Below are 21,665 nucleotides of genomic sequence, written 5' to 3' on the forward strand. Positions count from 1 at the left end.
ACTAGCCACTTTAGTGTGATATTGATATTCAGTTGCAGTAAATTTACACGGTAAAGTCAACTTTGAGCTACTGTAACTTTGTTACTAATAGTATGATTTTGATCAAACTTGGGCATAATATGCTTTATATTATATTTTATACTACTACCAACTTTTATAACTCTGGGATACACTTAAGGGGGATTTTACTCAATTTCCCCAAAAATATGGTAATATACTATTATTAACTTAACTTGAACGGATATCGATATGGAGAGTATTTTAAAGCCTGGGCACCATATAGAGGCAGCTTCACTATTTTTTTCAGATTTTTCAGTTGGGTAGTTTCTGAGAATAGGTCCGTTAAAGGAATCATCACTTTCGACCCCTCCCACTCCCCGCCTTTCTAATAAATCTCAAAACTAAGACTGGATTCGAAAATTACTAATCAAGACCTTTCATTTGATACCCCACATGACTATATTCGGTGAAAAAAATTGTACAACCCCTTTTACATGGATGGAGACTTTCACTGTGTTCCTTTTTGTTTTAGAATTTGTTCAATGGTCAAATGTTAATTTCGTGGGTGATTTCATCCCATATAGTGTAAAAGGTCATTTCATTTTTAAATACACCAATCTTAACGATATACAATTTTAACATGTTAGATTATCGGTGCTGGGCTACCTAAAGTATGAAAGGAAATCAACTGATCAGTTTTACATAGGAAGTTAACAGTAAATTAAATTCTAACCGGTTTACTTTTATACGAAAACGAAGTACTCTCCCACATGGGGTGCTCTGAAACATTAACTATTCATATTGCACATAATACATGGATGTATGTATATTAAGTGGGCATCAACCAAAGGTGCAGGCCTACAATATTCATAATTAATGGCCATTTTATTTACAGCAGAGTAATAGAAAGTGAATATTAATTTAGCAATGAATAATATACTATATGGTAATGTCGTCTGTTTTTTTTTGAAAGGCGATGTTTGTGATGTTACATTATAATATCACTTTTTTCAAAAAGTAATGTGATATTATATCACTCCGATGATATTACGCGCACCTCTACTGCCAACAGTGGGATGTTTGATTTGCCTAATCTCTGTTTACATGGAGTATGGATCTATGAAGTGGCAGAACATGCAACCACCTCACAGCCGATCCCACGGAACTCTTCGTTCCGAGAATATAAAAGTTTCTTTGGCTAAAAAATACCAAGCCTAGATGTTAGAATAAACGCACCGCATATCCTCCAAGACAAAGCCGAACGAAATGAAGCACATGTTGCGAAGTCAGTTTTCTTTTAATAAACGTAGGATATGGCAGTTTTTCCATTTTAAAGGAGTTTATTGTAAATTGACGATCTAAGGATGTAGAGGCCATCCTTAGATAATCATCTTTATCATCATCAACGGCGCAACAACCGGTATCCGGTCTAAGCCTGTCTTAAAAAGGAACTCCCGGTTTTGCGCCAGGCAGGGTTTGCCTCGACTTCTTTTTCTACCATAGATATTGCCCTTATAGACTTTCCAGGTTGAATCATCCTCGTCCATACGGATTAAGTGACCCATCCACCGCAACCTGTTGAGCCGGATTTTATCCACAACCAGACGGTCGTGGCATCGCTCGTAGATTTCGTCGTTATGTAGGCTACGAAATCGTCCATCTTCACGAAGGGGCCAAAAATTCTTCGAAGGATTCTTCTTTCGAACGCGGTCAAGAGTTCGCCGTTTTTTTCTGCTAAGGACCCAGGTCTCCGAGGAATACATAAGGACTGTTAAGACCATAGTTTCGAGCGGAACAGTTTTTGTAAGCTGAAATATGCTCTGTTGGATGCCATCGTCATAGCTATTATCGGTTTCGACCTTAGATAAAAGAAATTTTCAACGGTCTCAAAGTTGTAGTCTCCTATCTTTATTGTTTGTTGTTGTTCATTAATGTGCAGCCCGAGACATCACGCCACCTGTTCGATCAGTATGAAGGCAGACTGTTCATCTCGGGTTGTTCTTCTCATAATGTCAATATCGTCAGTGTAGGTCAGTAGTTGAGTGGGATTGAAGAAAATGGTGCCTCTTGCATTAACATCTGCATCGCGGATCATTTTTTCCAGGGGCAGGTTAAAGAGGACACATGATAGGGTATTCCCTTGTCTTAGACCGTTGTTGATGTTGAATGGTCCCGAGAGTCATCCTGCTGCTTTTATCTGGTCTCGCACATTGGTCAGGGTCAGCCTAATCAGTCTTATCAATTTCTTTGCAGTCCGTCTTTATTGGTGTAAGCTATGGAAGCCAACGTATCGCTTGAATAAGGGCTCCATCCCTACTTGACTGTTGAAATCTCCAAGTATGATTTTAATATCATATTTTGGGAAAGGCTTCGAGGGTCGCTCAAAACTGCCCCATAGAAGGTACCCCTCTCTGACTCTGCAATCTCCTCTATACGGGCGTGAACGTTAATGAGTCTTATATTTCTCGGCTCTTCTCCAGGAAACATGTCCCTGTCTAGTGCATCTCTTGCAGCGCTGTTACATCAGCCTTATATTGAGACAGGGTATCGGCTAGCTCCTCACCAGCATTCGGTCTGTACAAGGAGCGCCCCTTCCATGAGAAAATGCGCAAATTCCGTTGCCGTTCGTCGTTTTAAATTTCATCCTGCCCGAGGCTCCTTCCGTGGCTTCGTAACTTGGGTTTTCCATGTAGGGTTTCCAGACCTACTCAACCCCCAATCTGGAGGACCAGTTGGTACAATTTGTCCCGTTTTTAGGCGCGGGTGACTCATTCTTCTCCGTCTGAAATTTTTCATTAAGAAAGAACTCCCAGCGATCACCACGTGGAGATGGAAATAGGATTTGGTAGTAGAGCTGTTGGTGTTGGTTGAGCAGGCATTTCCCAGGTTTTATGCTCCATCGTGGGTACCAATCCAAATTTTGTCTGGGACCTATACTACCCTTTGACCGCTTCAAACCTTTCCTTTCAACCTTCACTTGGAAAAAATGGTAGCGATTATCTTTCTGTAGTGTTTGGTTGGCTTCTTGTAGATGCCTCTACATGTTTAATAATCTTACTGTTCAAATGTTCTCTTTTATTTGCAAAATTATCAATCCATATTGAAAACCCTTTCTTGAAATCCATAATATTTACATTTTTTGAAAGAAGACTTGCTTTAACACCAAAGGTATGTTTGTCTTCGTGTTCGTAGTCTTTACAACAATTGATAATTTATCCTTTTTCTTTAACGGACCAGGATTTTTAGTTCACATAGATTCAAGCGAAGTTGAAAATTTTATTTTTGCAGAAATTTTGTAGATGAAGGTTTTCAAAAACACTAGATTGTAAACTTATAAGCACTTAATTGAAAATATTAAAAACTCAGGATCTTCTACTTTTTCTTGACTTCATACCTCCACTAAAGGCAAGGCGTGTTTTCCGGCATTCGACCACTTTCACTCTTTTTGAGTAAATGGCTTTTATTTCTGCCTTCTTTATGTTATCTTAAATGTAATGGCCAAGCTTTAACTTACATGGTGGAGTTACTAAATACTTTTGCTACGAATTACATTCCCTATTTTTAAAATCAAGCCTCTGGCCTTTTGCCATGCATGGAACAGACTGAGGCTCAACAAACATATAACTTCGAAATATAAAGCAAAGATTATAAGGAGACTAAGCCAGCTTCATGTTCTGAAATAGAATATAAACAACAATATATGGCTGCAAAGTTTAGGCTCAACTTTGACGAGCGTTCATTAGCATTAAGGTAGCGTGTGAACATACTGTGCTACATAAATATGAAGCGTTGCGAAAAATGGAAGAATACCAATGGTCAAAATTACACCGTTGCAGTTGTGGACTACTAATTTTCTAGATTTAAATCTAGTTTGATTAGCGGCCTTCAAAGGTTAACAAACAATGGTGGGTAGACCTTCACAAACATATAACACAATTACTTAAAATAATAAAGTAAATTGGAATATTATTGAAAATATTTTTATGCAACCAAATCACTTTTAATTTAACGCAATATGCAATATTCCAATGCAATGAAATATAATTTGAATCTGAAATAGATATATAAATTATCACTTTTTATTGATACGAATCTGCGTTTTCGACAGAATGGGCATATTGGAGCGATGGGTTGAGTTTCTTTTTTGAGGAACTGCTCAACAACCTGAATATCGGCGAGTTGGAGGTCTCGTCAACTGAAGACGACGGACAAATACTGCCATTCATCGGCTGAAAAATCATAAGTCACCAGGAGTCGATGGAATTACAGTCGAATTGGTTAAATATGGAGGCGACCAACTGCACCAAACGGTTTATAAACTTATGCTCAAGGTGTGGGGTAATGAATCAATGCCTGATCATTGGCAACGAGGTATTATTTGTTCCATACATAAGAAGGGAGATATCACGTAGTGTATCAATTATAGAGGTATCACGGTGTTGAATACCATCTAAAAGATATTTTTCGCTATCTTGCTAGATTTGATAGCCCCATACGCCCAGAATATCATAGGCCCACGCCAAAGAGGCTTCACTCCAGGCAAATCACCAACAAATCAGATGTTGGAATATGCAGTTGCGTTAAGGCCAGATAAAAGCAGCAGGAGCACTCTCGAGACCATTCGACATCAACAAGAGGATGCCCTATCATACGTCCTCTTTAACCTAGCCCTGGGAAAAGTGATCCGTGATGCAGATGTTATTGCGAGAGGCATCATCCTCTTCTAGTCCAGCCAACTACTGACCTATACTGACGATATAGACATCATGGGAAGAATAACTCGAGACGTACAAACTGCTTTCATCCATATCGAGCAGGCGGCGCGAGATCTTGCCCATCAACGAAGGCAAAGCGAAATGTATGGTGGCAACGTCGGCACTAAAAACCAATCAAATCATGTTGGTCAAACGAGAAGAATAAAAATAGGAGACGGCAACTTTGAAACCATTGTAAATTTCTCCTATCTAGGGTCAAAAATCACAACCGACAACAGCTACGATGATGAAATCCGCGCACGGCTGTTAGCAGCCAACATAGCATGTTGTTCCGCTCAAAACGTGTATTCCTCGGAGACCTGGGATCTTAGCAACAACAACAAAAAAACGGCAAACTCTTGGCTGCGTTCGAAAGAAGAATCCACCGAAAAATGTTTGGCCCCCTAAATGAGGATGGGTGATTCCGTAGCCTTCAAAACGGCGAAGTCGATACCACGACCGTCAGGTTGTTGGTAAAATCCGGCTCAACAGGTTGCGGTGGGTGGGTCACTTAATTTGTATGGATGAGGATGATCCCGCCCGAAAAGTCTACAAGGGCAATATCTATGGTAGAAAAAGAAAAAGAGACAGACCCTGCCTGAAATGAAGCGATGGCGTAGGTCAGGACGCCAGACATCTTTTAGGGATATCGAATTGGTAGACCTTGGCGCAAAACCGGGATGTGTGGAGTTCGTTATTAAGACAGGCCTAGACCAAATACCGGTTGTTGCGCCGTTGATAATAATGATGATTTTTTAGATTATTATCGGTAGTTCCCATTTGAGGAAACAAACCCTAAATAATTTTCGGTAATTTTCGGTACTGCTTGATCTTAGAATCCCTATATTAAAACACTGTAGGCACTTGCCCATGCGTATATATCTGCCTGTGTGCAGAATTGTGTGAAACAACAGGAGGGCTGTTCCGCTCTATAGTTAGCTAGAGGTTTCTTCGGGTTGACCAATTCTACCTATTGCTACATGGGCCGGTCATCTGGCCCGATGACTCGCCGGCCAAAGGTTAAGACAGTTCGCTATTCCATCAGCAGTTAGGGGATCTACTAGAGAAAGTATAACGTCTCGGTATCGATGAGTCGCACGCCATCGAGTTACACCAAATTGCTGTTCTTCTCATTCTTGAAAGTGTAGGTCTCCAAACGCTTGGTTTGCTCTTCAGGTCAAAGACGATTCCTGGGGATCACTATGGATGTATTCTTTATGGACTTTCCAGGGCATATTGCGAGCTAGTGAAAGACTAACAAAAGTCAGATCGATAATCGAACTGAACCCACTTTTACACTACACTACTACAAGTATTAACCTAACCATCTTTAGACAATATGATGTCTAACTGTACAAAGGCCTCAAAGGGACAACGCTCTTTTGCATTTGGCGGTGAGCTTTACCATTCTGTCAACCATGCTTTAAAATCACCGGCAGTGATTTTTGATCTCCGTGCTTCCCCGTTTAAAGCCAAATCTGTCTAACATGTTCTCGAACTCAGCCGTCGGCAAGCTTAGAAGAGCATAAGAACTATGGACGAATATGCGGTCTGTTTTTGTCCATGTGTTGCAGGTATGGCTATCCATGCATTATTATTAGGGTTTCTATAGGGTTCGTTTATTATAGTCATTTACTCCTACAGTAGCGTTAAGCCTATTGGTACAAAATTTGATGGAAAGGTTGGAACTTACAACCTCCATACATACAAAAGGGAGTCTAAAATTCCTTTTATAAAAACAGGGAAAAAAATGTGGGGGGGAGTAGTGATGGTGAAAAAATACAGTTATGAATTACAGTCCCATCATAAGCTACCCAATCGAAAACTCTGAAAAAAGTACGAAGCTGTCATATATTATGTTTAAGTGTCAAATATTTGCATGGTACTATCCGTTCAAATAAAGTTAACAATAGTATATTTTTTATAGTTCACTTTAAAACTACAGATCATAACATAAAGCACGAAACTGCAAAGTTTGATGAAAATTCTGCTATTGCTTACAAAGCTATAATAAGGTAAAGTTGCATGTTTAGTATAAATGAACTATAACCCGAGGCATAAAATGTAAACGTACGCTAAAGTGAATAGTGGGGCATACTATAAGCATATACATTACGAGCTGTTTACGGATGGACCTGTCGTACATCCAAATATTTTCAATGAAGAATGCACAAAATCTTTCGTACTTGAAATGCCGAGCCGCCAGTTTTCGACTTGTATAGAACTGAAATGACAATCACCGGGAGCCCAGCCGTCTTGACCATAAGTTAATGAACTGTTTGGTGTACTCAGTCGTCAGCCAGCCAGTTTGTAATTTCATGATTTTCAGGCTGATTAATTGCACAGATCGTTTCTTCCATACTTCCATACTCGATCTATCGCTCGAATATGACCATATGATCGAAAATCCGATTTTCCTTTTTGTCTCGGCACAATGAGCATCGAAGCGCAAATGGCTTTATCTTACTTGTCAGTAAGCCTTCCGCGGTTACATCCTGTACTTCTTGATTCTACAGATTTGTTGGTTTTTCCATTCTTCCTCTTTCTGTCTATGAAGTAAATTTTCTGCTCAACACAGGTCGCGGTAAATCTCTGCTAGTTTCATGTTCTTTGACATCCTTTCATTTTCGTACTAGCCAAATTTGTCGCTCCTACTTTTCTTGCGACTAGTGCCAAATTTGTTTGCAGCCGTGCCAACAATAATCTTCTTCAGGGGGCTGTGAAGGTCAGTTGTTAATGTTTCATCTCCAGGGAATTTGACAGCTTGATTTTTGCGACATCCATTTCCCTCTTGTATATAGGTGCTTTGGGTAACTTTGTTATGGATTGCCAATGAGATGTTAAGCCGAGTCTAAATTAGGTTCTTATATGTTCTGACATTCTTGAAGGCTGAAAGAGAGAAAGTCGTCCCGCGTGGGGAGACCAATTTTTGCTTTTTTATTTATGCATACTGCGAGCAGATGATTTAATATGGTTTAGGCGTTCTTCTCCGGAAAGCTGGTCCTTCTCCAGTGCATTTCCTGCGACACGGTGAATTAGCCTTACACTGCAAAAGGGTGCCGATTAGTTGCTCAGCTCCTGCTCTGTATAGGAAGCGCTCGTTCCATGAGAAAATGCGCAAATCGTTTGTTGTTTTTTTACGGGTCCCACAGTATATCTAATAGGAGTATCCACAGTCAGTGGTCCTTTTAAATATATTGGGAAGCTTATCCGTACACATTATAGGCCCTATCTACCTGTGGTTTAGGGTCTATGATTCGTGTGAATAAGACCATTGATTGTGAATACTAGCTATTAAATGTCTACAGTGTGCAGTACGAGGCTTCGTGAGTAGCCCCCCCCCCCCCTCTTATCGTCTATCTGCCACATGATATAATGTATACATATATGCGCATAACGCCATATTTACGTAATGTCTGTCTTTTCATACCATACTTCCCAACCCAGATTAGTTGAGAGCAAGTTGAACCGTTTCCGACTAAATTATGTGGAATTGTCAAATGGGAAGGCAAATAGTGCAATTTTTCCACAAGGCCTCTAAATTCACAGTTATCTATGCATACACGCTTCATGTATTGTACCATAATTAAATATTCATTCTCCCACGTTTACTGATCATCTGAACAATAAAAAGTGATAAACAAATAACATGAATTGTAGTTTTTCTCTGATAAGGAGTAGGCAGGAAGGGTTTCCCAGTGAAAGCTTTACGTCAATGCTTGCTTAGAGGTAAGTATCGACATTGAAATCACATATTTGATAAGATAAATACTCTCGAGATTTCAGTTAATCTAATCAATAATCATAATTTTCAAAATATATTGTTCAATGCTGCAATTCTCATGTTGAATGGCACATAATCTACCTACAATAATCATTACTCCTTATTACTAGTGTTTACTGATAGCACTAGTGCGTAGCATGTTAACGCAAAAAGATCAGGCCTATAAATGCATTTACTATATACATATGTATTGCTACATTTTCGCCATTGTCACCATTTTCCCCTGAATAATATAAATTCCTCTGATTAACTGATAATTTATTAAGTGTTGAAGATTGAATGCTGCAGCGGCAGGTTGTATTCTACTATAATAGGTAGTAGTTAATAAGTTTACAAATAAAATCATAGTAGGGTTGCATTTGTTCATAATTAAAAATGTATAATGAGTATCGAGTACTTTTCTAGGAGAAAAAGTGTTCAAATGAGGGGGACTTTTTTGAAAAATACTCGAAAAATAGATGTAGGCATAACCCAAAAAGTAAGTAACAGATCGCGAAGATTTGATGACACAATAGAGAAGCACTTGTGGAAATTTGATTTACGATAAATATCAAATATTTATGAATTATGAATAAACCTAAATATTTATGGTTGCACTAATATTATCTAATGCTAAAGTAATTATTTCTTACTTATTGAATTTCGTTTCAAATATCATAAAATTTTCGTTTTCACCAAATTTTAGAAAGAAATCTGTTAGCAAGAAATTTTTGCAAAAGATCCGCGAGTATCGGTACATTAAAAATTATATTGTGTTTCTCGATCAGCCCTCGCACAAAGTGATCAGCAGTAAGTTGCGGACACTTATGAGATAGTCAGAAGCTAACAGTCTGAGAGTCTTATTAAGAAGCTCTTGCTGAAATCGAAATTAAATCAGTCAGACACTTGTTGTCGGACACATCAGACGAGAAGGAAGTTCTGAAAAGCTTTGGTTTTGTCCTACATGTTGGATGTCGTCTAAATTTAACACGAATAGTATCTAAAATATGTAAAAACTTTTTTAGATCATTAGAAAAGTATTAAATCTTTTTCGGTGTCATACAAATTTTTAATTCGAGGCTGAAAGTGTTTGCCAAAGTGTCAATTATAAAATCGTGTATGTTTTCAATATTTAATTTGTCTTTATAGTACCGAATTAACATAGTGCAAGACATCCATCTTCAAATCTGAGCTAAATTCTTAACATTTTTAGTGGTGTAACACAGTGATAGATATTTTCGAATACCGGCTAACCTTCGCGGTTGTATTGCAACCCATTGAATTAATCATTCACGAGACTTAAACGTGAGTGCTGTAAGCGAGTACAACACGGTGAAGCTTGTACGACTGATTGCTTAACATTATTGCCGTGGCACTTGTCTGAAAGGTAAGTTTTTTACATATATAAATGTAAGTTTATATCATATAGCATATGTATGAATATTTTTCTCCAAAAGAAATCATACATTTCAATAAGTACAAGAACTGCAATAACAGAAACAGAATCTCAACTGAAAGCTTAAAACGCAGTATTGTATTAATCTGGCTTTGGTTCAGGTGTTTTGCTCGCATACATATCTGGTATCTGACCATTCAGACACATTTAATACTGTTAATATTTATTTACAATAAGCTTAACTTGACATTGACTGCGCTCTATTCCGAGTATAACAGAGAAAGTTAATTCACCACCAACTGAGATTTTCAAGTTAGTATCATTGGAAAGCCTGAGTGTGAAGTTTTTCTCAGTTCAAATTTTACATAATTAGAATAAAAGAAATTTAGTGACATAATCAAACGGGTGAGTTCAATATATGTATGTTTTTCTTAAAAAAGCTGTAAGCAAATAAACTTAACATCAACCAATATGAATGTATATATTCATCTCTCATGCATTCGACCGCATTGAGGTTTTCCGGGATTTTTGCTAGTAATATCTTTGCTTCTATTCTGAATCAGAAAAATTAAAATTCTAAACAAATAGTTTCCTTATATAAGTTAGTAAGGTAATAGTTTGCATATATGTGCACAAGTTCACATGTTGTATAACCGAGGGCAATATCAATTCATTCGTCCGGTAAGGTATTTGACCTTTCAGTTTTTTGTCACTGCTTGCAATGCAGCTTAATAACTTGTTTATAGTAAATGATATAATGATATAATGTTTTGTTTTGGGCAATACAAAACCAAGAACATTTTCGCAATAATAATATGATGGATAACATCAGAATTTAAATACAGAAAAAGTGTAGGTGGATTTTGTGTTTCTTTCTTTTGTAGAAAACAAAGTCATTTTTAAAAGATGTTTACTGTGGATTGTTTTAGAACTACTTTACGGTTTAGGAAGACTTTCGTTAACACCCGAATTCTATTGAAATTCCCTAGCTTTATCAAAACGATAAATTATTCAATGAAACTTGGACATTAAATTAGTCATATTTGGAGCAACTTTTGAGAAAACAGATTTTTTGAATAATTTAAGCCATAAATAACAAAGTTACGCAACATTAGTCCACTGATGGTCAGAGAGTTCACCAATTGCGGGACGTAGTGACTCCAATCTTTGTCTGAAATCAAAAGCGTTTCAACTATATATTACTAACTTGCTTTCTGAAAATATTAACTTCAAGGCAGGTGAAAATTATCAAGATTAACAATTTTACAACTGTTCAAAAATATTTCAATTTTTACCCAAATTATGCAAAAAAAACTTTAAAAAACTGATATCATCGCAAATGGTTCATATTCTTTGTAATTTTATAAAGGATCATACCTCCAAATGTCATAGTAATCGGTTCATTACTTTTTGCAAAAAGTCATTTGCAGAAAAACGCAGAACGTAGAAGAGACGCCAAGTATTTATAAATACTCTATTTACATTGCATGCAAAAATAGGTAACGACTCCTGGGCGCTCGAGCCTAAGTAGAATTTCGCCTTGAAACTTTTGTATCTCACACTGTTCACCTTAATGTGGCACTGATATATGTATATTATATATAATAAAATATATAATAAATATGATGTCTGAGGATGTGCCAAAACCACATTAAATAAAGAACTTTGACCTACTATATCTTAATTATTAGCAGTAGAATTTCCTTCAAACCAAAATTATGCCCTTTACTTCTAAGATGAACTTAAGGGGGCTATCTGATAAAAGGTAGTAATATTTCATTATTTACTTCATTCAAGTAGATATTAGAATAGGATTTGTTTTGATTTTTTTAGATTTTTTGATTGGTAAGGTTCTGAGAATGAGGCCTGTTTCACTTTATGATGTCTGAACTTTGAACTCTGACTCGATGTAATTAGATCAATTCCTAAAAGTATTAATTGAACTGTTTCATTTGATACCCCATATGATTATATTTTAAGGAAAAATATTTTCACTCACCTTCCGCAACAATGCCACTCATTCTATGTACTCCGCACATTTTCACCAAATTTCATGATAATAGCTTCAGCTGTTCTCGAGTAAATTGGCTGCGATTTGCTATCGCGATAAAACTGAATGGGCCACACCAATCCGTCCCAACAAATTCAATGGTATTATCAACATGCTAACGAGGTTTCTCAGATCTGAGGTGAAGATATCGTGGAAAGATCTTCTTCAAAGAGCAATTTGCCTCCTCCTTGCCTTTGGAAAACGTCCTTCGGTTGGCAAGAACCTACGAATGTCGCAGACAGGAAGCCATCTGAATAATGATTTCAGGAGATAGCAGAATATGCCTTATATATGAAAGATAAGGTACGGATCCCCATTCCCCAATTTCCTTAACCTAACCTAATTTAACATATATTTTATCCCGCCTATGTTATCAAAAAATATTTACTCATATTTCTCAAGTAGGGGTAAGGGTCATCACAACACTAACGTAGAGCAAAGAAAACAAAAATTTTCGGTCATTCACGGCGCATCATTTCCACGCATTATCTTCCACAAAAACGTGCCTATGGGAGTTACGATATTTTTGGATTCATTTTATCATTTATTTTATCTAATTTTCAACCATATATTTCAGAGCTTAACAAAGAGCTTATCACAGTCATTAGCAGATTTTCCAGTTTCATCACAGATCTGAGTGATTTGTGGAGTGCAGTACCAAAAATAGAATGCAGATTTTTGCTGATCTGGAAAATAGTCAGCAATATATTTTGGTGTCATGTTTGATTTATAAAATTTAAAATAATGAGTTTAATTATTTAAGAATTCGTTATTTACCTGCATAAGAAGGACAAATAAAACAAACAAATAAGTAAAGAATGTTTAAAGCAAACAATATTCAGCATTGATACTAACTATCTACCCCAGGTATCCGGATGGTTTAGTGGTTAATGCGCTAGGTTATGGCAGCTGAATATCTAAATAGCACTCTCCGTCCATACGCAGCAAGCAAGGGAAAGCACCGTAAAAGGCGGAAGCATCCTGCTGATTAAATCGTTAACAATAAAAATGCAGTGGTTTAGTGCGTTGCTTTCATAAAGTTCCAAGCTATTTCAATGCCGCTTTGGCAGCGCTTTAAAGTCTCCCCTCTTGTCACCGGTCCATATTCAAAAACCCAGAGCTCATCATCGGTGAGATTGATGATTGATTGAGATCATTCTTATACAGATTCAAGAAAGCTTGGCACTGTGGCATTTGAAGATAATTTGCGGTTTGTATAAGTACTCTCTTCCAAGGACCTGCTTCATTAATTCAAACGGGTATCGGGCTTTTCAAATTTCATTTCATATTGAACGACCCACCAATCTACCATCATGTAATACAAAACAGCGTGCACGAATACTGATTCTGATTCACCAGCAGCTCGAATGGTCTAAGATAGCAATTATCCGCCTCTATACTCTTGGAAATATCAAGAGATGCTGAGGAGAAGTGCCTCCTGTCCTGACTGAGAAGCACACTCAAAATTGTGTTGAGCTATGCAGAAAATTGCTGGAAAATTCACGTGAGAATCACTTTATTTGCCGAATGTGAAGAAAATCAGTCTATTTCTGAAAAACAGCCAAACAAAAAACATTGATTCAATGCTGAGCAAGTAGCGTAATTAGTTGCAAAGTTCGATTTTCATGAAGAGCATTATTTTCTCTATTTGACATCCGTCTTTCACTTTGAGTTGATGGCAACGATCAGACCATATAGACTTGCAAAATTTGATCGAATATATGCGGCGGTTACCAAAACATATCCCATTTTGATGAGTCAAAAGCGGGGGCTTTTCCTGAACGCACTTTCTTCGTAAATGAGGTTCCACCAATCTCAACGGAGTCAAAAATTAGCGCCGTAAATTCGAAGATAAGGAGCGCGGAGGATCGAGCACCTTATTATGCAGATGGCGTCAAACTTTAAATTCGAATGAAGTTTACTTCGGAACTTGAAATTTGTTTATTATGGCTTTGTTTGTGTTGAACATCTTACTACAACAAAATAAAAAATGGTCCTCCCCAATAATCAATATTTATCAATATTTTGTGCAAAATATTGTCTTCCAATCACATTTTCAAAATGACTCTAATACCAAATGATCCTTGAAAATGTTCAAGGTTTTCCTCATGGACCCCGGGTTTTGTAATTGTCCGCATATTGTGCTGACCTAGCTCCTAAACTAATTTTCGACAAAAAAATATCGCTTTATCACAACACTGAAGTAAAAAATGACAGGAACGAGTTCTGCTTTCTGGCAACGTTTCTGCGTCACTCTTGTATCGGCCTTCCGTCTGTCCATAGTTTTTTTAAGGGGCGCAATTTGATTCACATATTTTTTTTATTATTGTAATCAGTACATATCATTTTATGATTATAATAATCGTTGTCGCGACAACCCGATTGAGACCTTGAAGACTATAACGGTACACTAGACGACTACCGTACACTGTAGGAGGCAATGTATCATCATGTATCAAGGAAAATACATCATCTGGTACTTTTTGTCAAAATTATCTTATATCAAGATCTGCTCAAATAAAAACTATATTTCAAAAATTTATTGGAAGTTTATCCTAGAGATTTGAAGTTGTCTACTATTATAAGCCGTAATATAGAGCATAATCCCTGAAAGTCTGGCGGAAAACATGTTATTATTACAAAAGTCACCGTAGTTCAAAGTTGTCTTTCTGGCTTGAATGTACAGTGTTAGTACCACATTAAATTGAAGCGTCTAGAATACTAAAAACATGTATACCATGATCCGCAAGCTATGTACAAATGGAGCTACTGTGAACTCATACATAAAAAATCTACAAATTACAAAAGTGTTACTACAACCTAAAGGTGGTCCAGACAACTAAGCAAAATATTGACTTTACCCCAAAAAACTTATGAAACCGCACCACTTTTAAAATTTCATATTTACTAAAGTACATGTGACACTATCGAAACTCTTCATTCACACATGTAGCTGATAACCCTTGTCAATGCATTTCAAAAGTAATTATTTGTCACACAATGACAAATGTAGGAATTAGTAAAATTCGTGTGAATTATTAAATTAACGGCGCTTATCTTGATTTTCATTGTTCTGGTCTGGTATATTTGGAAACGAAAATCAACAAATTAATATTTGATTGATTTTATTGCGTAAGAAATACGATGGAGTTACTATATATTATTCTTTAATTCAAAAAAAAAAAAATATGAGAATATGAGTACTATCTAGAGGTTTGATTGATTATATTTACATATCCTCGAGTTAAGAAAAGGACTTTCTGTAGGATCGACAGATTCGATTTGGATTGATTTTTTGTTTTCGGTTGCTATCAGAATTCAAGATTATGCCACTAATGAAATTTTAGCATTTATACATGAGGCCTTCATAATAGATAAAATAACATGAATAAGAAAGGTCTGTTACCTATCCTTCCACTATAAACTTTCTCAGTTACTTTTCAAATAAATTAGACGCTACTGCAAAACTAAAAAGCATGCACTCCAAATTTTATTTACACACTAGCTATCATTAGGGCCCAACATGGTTTCACCTAGCCAATCCTACGGAAATTTAAGAAACCTTCACGCTGTTACGTGGATATCGACCTACTATTTCCATCAAATTTAAACACAGATTTTATTGGAAATTTTGGAAATAAATAGTACTGGGTATCACTAACATTTATAGGGAATGTTGTGTGAAGGACACTTTGTATCAACCACTCATTATATTATAATCGAGGTAGCATATAGAATTCCTTTTTATTCAGTTGTGAGTTATCAAAACATCAGTGAGTGGAAGACTTCACCTATTGCTTTGGCGCCAATTGGCTTGGGCGATCCAATCTGCTGCTAAAGGGCTGTGATATAGCTGGTGGTAATTTAATGAAAATTCGCACTAAATCCTCGTCGTCGTCGAGGGTTTACAGCCCGTTTTGGGTCTTGGCCTACAAAATGTCCCTTTTCCAACCATCTTGATCCACCTCGCGTTTTCCATTTTCGAAATCCGAGCAGTGATGGGATGACTTCGTCTTCGCCCTTCTGCTCTGCTTTAAGGTATCCGAGTGTCCATACGTTGAACTTGACCAGCCCATTGCAACTTCCGAAGTTTCATTAATTTGGAAATTTCAGAGTCGACAAATGTTTGGTACAACTTATGATTGTATCCAATTCGTCATTGGTTATTATTCTCCTCATGACCCTCCTCTCGAAAATGTTGACCAGTTTTTTGGAAGTTTGTGTTAGGGTTCCCATCCTCAGCACAGACCTCATTGTCGTTTTGTATATTCGAAGTTTTATTTTCTTGTGTATGTAGGTGACTTTTAAAATCGGCAGGAAAGAGTAAAAGTAAGCTTCATTTTCATCTTTCGTCAGTTACACACATCTATAAAGCTGTTTACATTTTCCAAGTTATACTCGTCCATCACTATATTTTGTTTGGGAGCCGCCATTTTTCTCGTTTTAGTCATAATTTAAGTTGTATTTTTTTTAATTCGTAGATCAACTGCGTTTGCTGTTTTGTCGAGGTTTATAAAAATCTACTTTGCTGACGTGAAAGATCGCACCATGATTTTTATATCGCCCGCAACGATTTAGCAAGACTTATAGTGCGGCGTCAGGTAACTTTCGTATAATCTGCTCCAGTGTCAGATTGAATAGTAGAGGTATCAGACCACCTCGTTACTTTAACCCGAAGTTTGCCTCAAATGAATCGCTGTTGTATAGGACATTGCTGGACAACATCAATTAATTTTTTTTTGCTTAAATTCTTCCTGGATTGAACTCTCGTTTTTAATTAGTTTTATACCCACCGATGTCCAAGGCTTAAAATCCAAGGCTTAGCTGAGATTTTTTAGCTTCAGACAGAATGCAGTTTCTGAATATGGAAGTTTTTACAAATCTATCTCTAGTATCACCTAATCTCGAAGAAAAATAACTATCTGTGTTGGGAGTTTCGGGATCATCATTTACGCACTTGTGATATTTTAATGGTTTTATTTAAATGAACATACATAGATTTTTTGTAAGTGATGTAATTGTCCTCAATAAGGACATGTTTTTTAACCATGAGAGGTGCCTTTTCCTAACCAAGGGAGAAAGACATTTATGCCTCTTGCATCTAGAATTTGGAAAAACTCACCGTCGAAATTCGAGCGTATCTAAGTGCAGCTTTACAGAAATGCTCATCGACATTATGTCCTTTTATGCCACTGCATTATCTATTTGGAAATGTGGGGTGGCCCTTGACAGATTCTGCCCCTTCCCTCACGGCATGATTTTCGTGAATAATAATGAATTGTAATTGTTTATGCGCTGCTCGATTTAGGACAGACTTCACAATGTGAAAATTTATTATTTTGACCATATAAAATCACTACTGAAAGAATATGTTGAAGCTATGCCACTAAAACTGGAAATAAACAAATAAAATAAGAATAATCAGAAATTATTCGAAGTTTAACCAATATTTATGACTACGGATGGAATCTCACAGAATGTTCACATGAAATTTAGATCTTGTCGAAAAAACATAGGGCAAACTACACCAAGAATTTTTTAGTTCCCTCCCAAAATATAGAATATTCATTCTCTCCATCATAATATAAAATGATATAAATCGGGGTAGTATTCTGTTAACAGTGCGTTTAAGGGTATATCCTGTCAATCAAATATCTTAAATCATATGGGACCAGGAATAAAACATTCCTAAAGGGCGAAGTATCCCGATAACAAAAACGTATTTTGAGGGCCACTATAGCGCTATAACAAAATTATTAAATTAAAACTACCATTGGTAACTAATATATAAAATCTTTCCTGTCGCCACCCCTGTCGTACGGCGTACAATACAGCCAAAAATGAGATGAACAGATGTTTCTAACAGAGAACCAGGCATTCTATGTACATTAACCATGTCATTATGCGTCACTTTCACTTTCTTGGCTCAAATTGTACTTGCTTCATTGTACTTGTGTGTATCACCTGTTCTCTCTCTGAGTTCTAGTCACATTGGCTTTCTTAAGTACACAATAAATAACAAATAAAAAATTATTTGTATTTCCCTTATATTTTGGCAAATTGCATTACATTGGAAGTTTTATCATCGAAATCACATGTTCCTCTCAAGAATGAAAGCATAATTTGTTTGCCTGTTTGGATGGCGCGTGAAAAATTAGTGGAATCTTTCCAGATTTCAGTTCGATTAGCAGCTTCAGTGGAAATTTCCCTACACTGTGTATAAGTGTTCTAAGCTTTTATAAATAGCAGCATTGAATTCATAATAGCTACTAAATTGTATTTGTGTTATTACCAACTGTTCTATATCAATGTTGACCTGGCTGAAGTCGCAACATATTTAATTGTTCTATTCTATCGATTGAAAGCATTGTATCTTTACCCGCAATAGCATAGAAATAATGATGTGGAAAAAGAAAGGAAGTGCATATACAAGCATGTATGTATCAAAGTCGCCGTTGATATTTTTTAAAAAATACTCTAGTATATGTTCTAGCGCCATTCAAAATAATCTGGGGCACATTTTAGCGCCATCCAATTTGTACACAAATCATCCCATGGATATCCTCAAAACAGTCTTCTCACTCAAAAGTCACAATATCAGAACTAATGTACGCATGTTGGTAGATACAGAAGATTGTATTTATAAATCAGATGATATTGTGGAGGATTCAAGTCTACAAAAACGTTTCATCATCAGAGATGTGATATGCGCACACACATCCATAAGCAAACATACATAAGTCAGATTAGATGAAAAGAAATTAGAGAAGAGATATAAATTTTTCAAATTATTATTTTCCGCTCAAGATATGGTATTTTTATCCACTTTCCCCTTGATAAAATAAAAGAAATGATTATTTGGAATACAGGTCAGCAAAAAATTAAAGAATGTTTGACGACATATAATAAGCATGCTACGAAGCGAAGCATGCTGTTATAGTATTATTGAGGAACCATTCATTAGCGGTTGTAAATTGATTGTTGTTAGCATTGAGGGGATTATATTGCCTTATTCGTTAATCTTAATTATATTTGCGGACTATTATCATTCATTATTTAATTTCAATTGTCCAAAAAGAAGTAAAAAATGATTTTGATAAAATGGGAGCTTTGCGTTTTTCTTTGCTTTTATTATTTTCAACTATAATTGTTAGAGCTTCATGAATTTACCAGGAGCTGGTATTAAAATTGGGCTTGAATTGGTAATTGTACCGGTTATAAAAGTCATTCCAGAATACTTATATCGCTGCCAGAGTGTTTGAGTGAAAATTTCTATGAATGTTAAAGCATCAAGTATTTTCCTTGAAATTTATTTTAATTATTCACCTACAATGTAATTCATTCGGCAAATAATATGTATATCTACACCATCTTCAACTACCTACATGTTTTATCTTTGACCATAAAAGTACGTACACCTACAGCTCACGGTTTCTTATAAGATGATTTAAAATGTTGAACCCAAAAAATAACATCCAAAATGTACCTAGTTTCATATGAAAAGGGTATTACCATTTACTTGACATATAGATGTTTTTTAGATCAGGGAAAATACATAAATCCGTTCTATGTTCAATAAATTTCAAATCTTGGAAACAATCTCACTTTTTCTTTATGAAGATATTTCAATTTATTATCTTCACTTCTAATAAATATCCCGTAAAATATGTGCGACTCTGATACGAATCTGCATGTGTTTACATATACAATATTTATAGTACATATTATGCATAGATCTCATTAAATGTTCATAGGAGTGATATTTAATCAATACTGCTCTTAGCTTTTACTCGGATTATTCGTTCACAGGGGTAATATTTTGTTATTGAAAATGACCGTTGTATTATTTAATATATTTACGGAATAACAGATGTATTACCTTAACAAACAGAATTACACATAATCAAATATAATTGACAACGTTCCTATATTTTTTCTTATCACATCTTAATTAGAAAATCAAATTTTATTACTTTCTGCTGCATTGTCGTGTCATTCGATAGGGAAAATTTTCAATTTATCATACTTCCATAGTCCATACACCCGAGTACGTAGTACCTGTAGTTTTTTGCAATTTTTGCTCAATTTTCATTGGTTTCGGGAAGTGAATATGTAAAGTACCTTAAATCTTACGGAAGAAAATATTGGAGAGTTTAGTTCTTAATAAAACGTAAGGGCGTTTTAGTTTAGTTTATTGATAGTATTTCGAGCATCATGGGAGGTAACATCACTTATTAAGTTCGATTGATGCTGACATTATAATCCTGAATGTAAAAATCATTCTGAGTGAGTGAATTGCAAAGTGAAAAAAATAGTTGAAAATTTAGGAAAGCAACAAAAACTGATATTCCGTCATATTACATAAAATAACTTTTACAAATAATGATGATCACGCGACTGCTTATAGCGGGAAGATAAATACGAAACTGAAAAATCCACCACAACAGAGATAACTAGGAGGAACGGTAACTAATGCGAACTCAAGGATGGGTTCCTACAGCCACACAGATGTCGTATGCAACGGATTGACATCAACGTTATTTACTAGTATTTGCATACACGAGTATTTGCATACACCACGTGCTGGGAAACATTAGTTTTTTCCTTTACTTAATTGTTTATTGCATAACGCGTTAGTAGCAGTAGCGATTTTCCAATATATGCACGTCCAATCAATGGAGTAGTTCAGTTTTAAGGTTTTCTTAATTACTTTTTACCGATATTCAGTTAGATTAAACATGAGAATAACTATTATCGTTTGACATATCTGCATACATATCTTTTTGGGGTATGTACCGTATAGATGGGAGATTTTATTAAACAAATACCGACAAGATCTACACACAGATATCAATTTGCATGTCCAGCATCATCATCTTGATATCACATTAATAAGCGAAGAGTTGGAGACAAACGACCCAAACGATTCCTACTTTGAAACTGTCATTATCATGAAAACATATCCAATAGAGGTGTGTATGAAAAGTATGTAATATCATAAAATTGATATCACCTGAAAATATAATATTACATTGTCATCATCGAACGTGATGCAAATATTACATAATCACTTGACATCACACAATTACCACATCACTGCCCAGTAGAGAAGTTATGATGATATTACTCTTATGATAAGTAATATTTTGTAATGTCCCTTCCGATGTGATATCACATTGCAAAATATCACAACCCTTCTTCCCAGTACAAGTGGTGGTTATTGAGCGCCTAGCCGATTATCGCTTGCGAATCCATTAGTGTCATGATTCCCTCTTCTTCGCTAGCTTGAGCCTGAAAAAATGGGTGCATGCAAATATGGAGATGCAGACTCTTTACATTAATTAACTTATTCATTTGTAATTTTATAGCTTCGACATGAATATCGGTTACTATGTGTATTAATCTGTGTATGGTATTGTTCTAGGTAATACTGTAATGTCTCGTTCGATAAACCAGAGAGTTATCCTGGTACCAATAGCGCTGGGGCTATCGAGTGGTCGTGAGGCTGACGAGTACCGATGCCAACCAGCGTTTGCAAATCTGTTATGATTCCTTGTTCTCTGGCTAACTTTGACGTGGAAAAACGATTTCGGATTTATTTATGATGCTTAAATTCTAACTATGGTGATGCGTTTCAATGCCATGTAAAGCAGCAGAAAATGCATGTACTGCTTAGAAGAAGTAACACTCGCTCGCAACAGT

The 21,665-nt window shown here is 36.1% G+C and overlaps 2 protein-coding genes across 11 annotated transcripts in view; one reads left to right on the forward strand and one right to left on the reverse strand.

Annotated features, from left to right (window-relative positions):
• LOC119656585 overlaps positions 1-21,665 on the reverse strand; it is a 65,848-nt gene that overhangs the window by 26,846 nt on the left and 17,337 nt on the right. Inside the window, exon 1 of one of the 8 annotated variants that reach the window (XM_038062989.1) lies at positions 11,701-11,799. The exons of the other annotated variants lie outside the window; for them this stretch is intronic. The gene's annotated coding sequence lies outside the window, so the exon portion shown is untranslated. Of the gene's footprint in view, positions 1-11,700; positions 11,800-21,665 lie in introns of those variants that run through there. 8 annotated transcript variants of the gene reach the window in all.
• LOC119656586 (proton-coupled amino acid transporter 1) overlaps positions 9,390-21,665 on the forward strand; it is a 43,504-nt gene continuing 31,228 nt past the window's right edge. The window contains exons 1-2 of one of the 3 annotated variants that reach the window (XM_038062992.1): positions 9,390-9,634; positions 9,731-9,904. The gene's annotated coding sequence lies outside the window, so the exon portion shown is untranslated. Of the gene's footprint in view, positions 9,905-10,167; positions 10,319-21,665 lie in introns of those variants that run through there. The other 2 variants (XM_038062991.1, XM_038062993.1) reach the window with 2 other exon arrangements.

Source organism: Hermetia illucens, chromosome 5, assembly GCF_905115235.1.
Source record: "Hermetia illucens chromosome 5, iHerIll2.2.curated.20191125, whole genome shotgun sequence".
NCBI classification, from domain to species: Eukaryota; Metazoa; Arthropoda; class Insecta; order Diptera; family Stratiomyidae; genus Hermetia; species Hermetia illucens.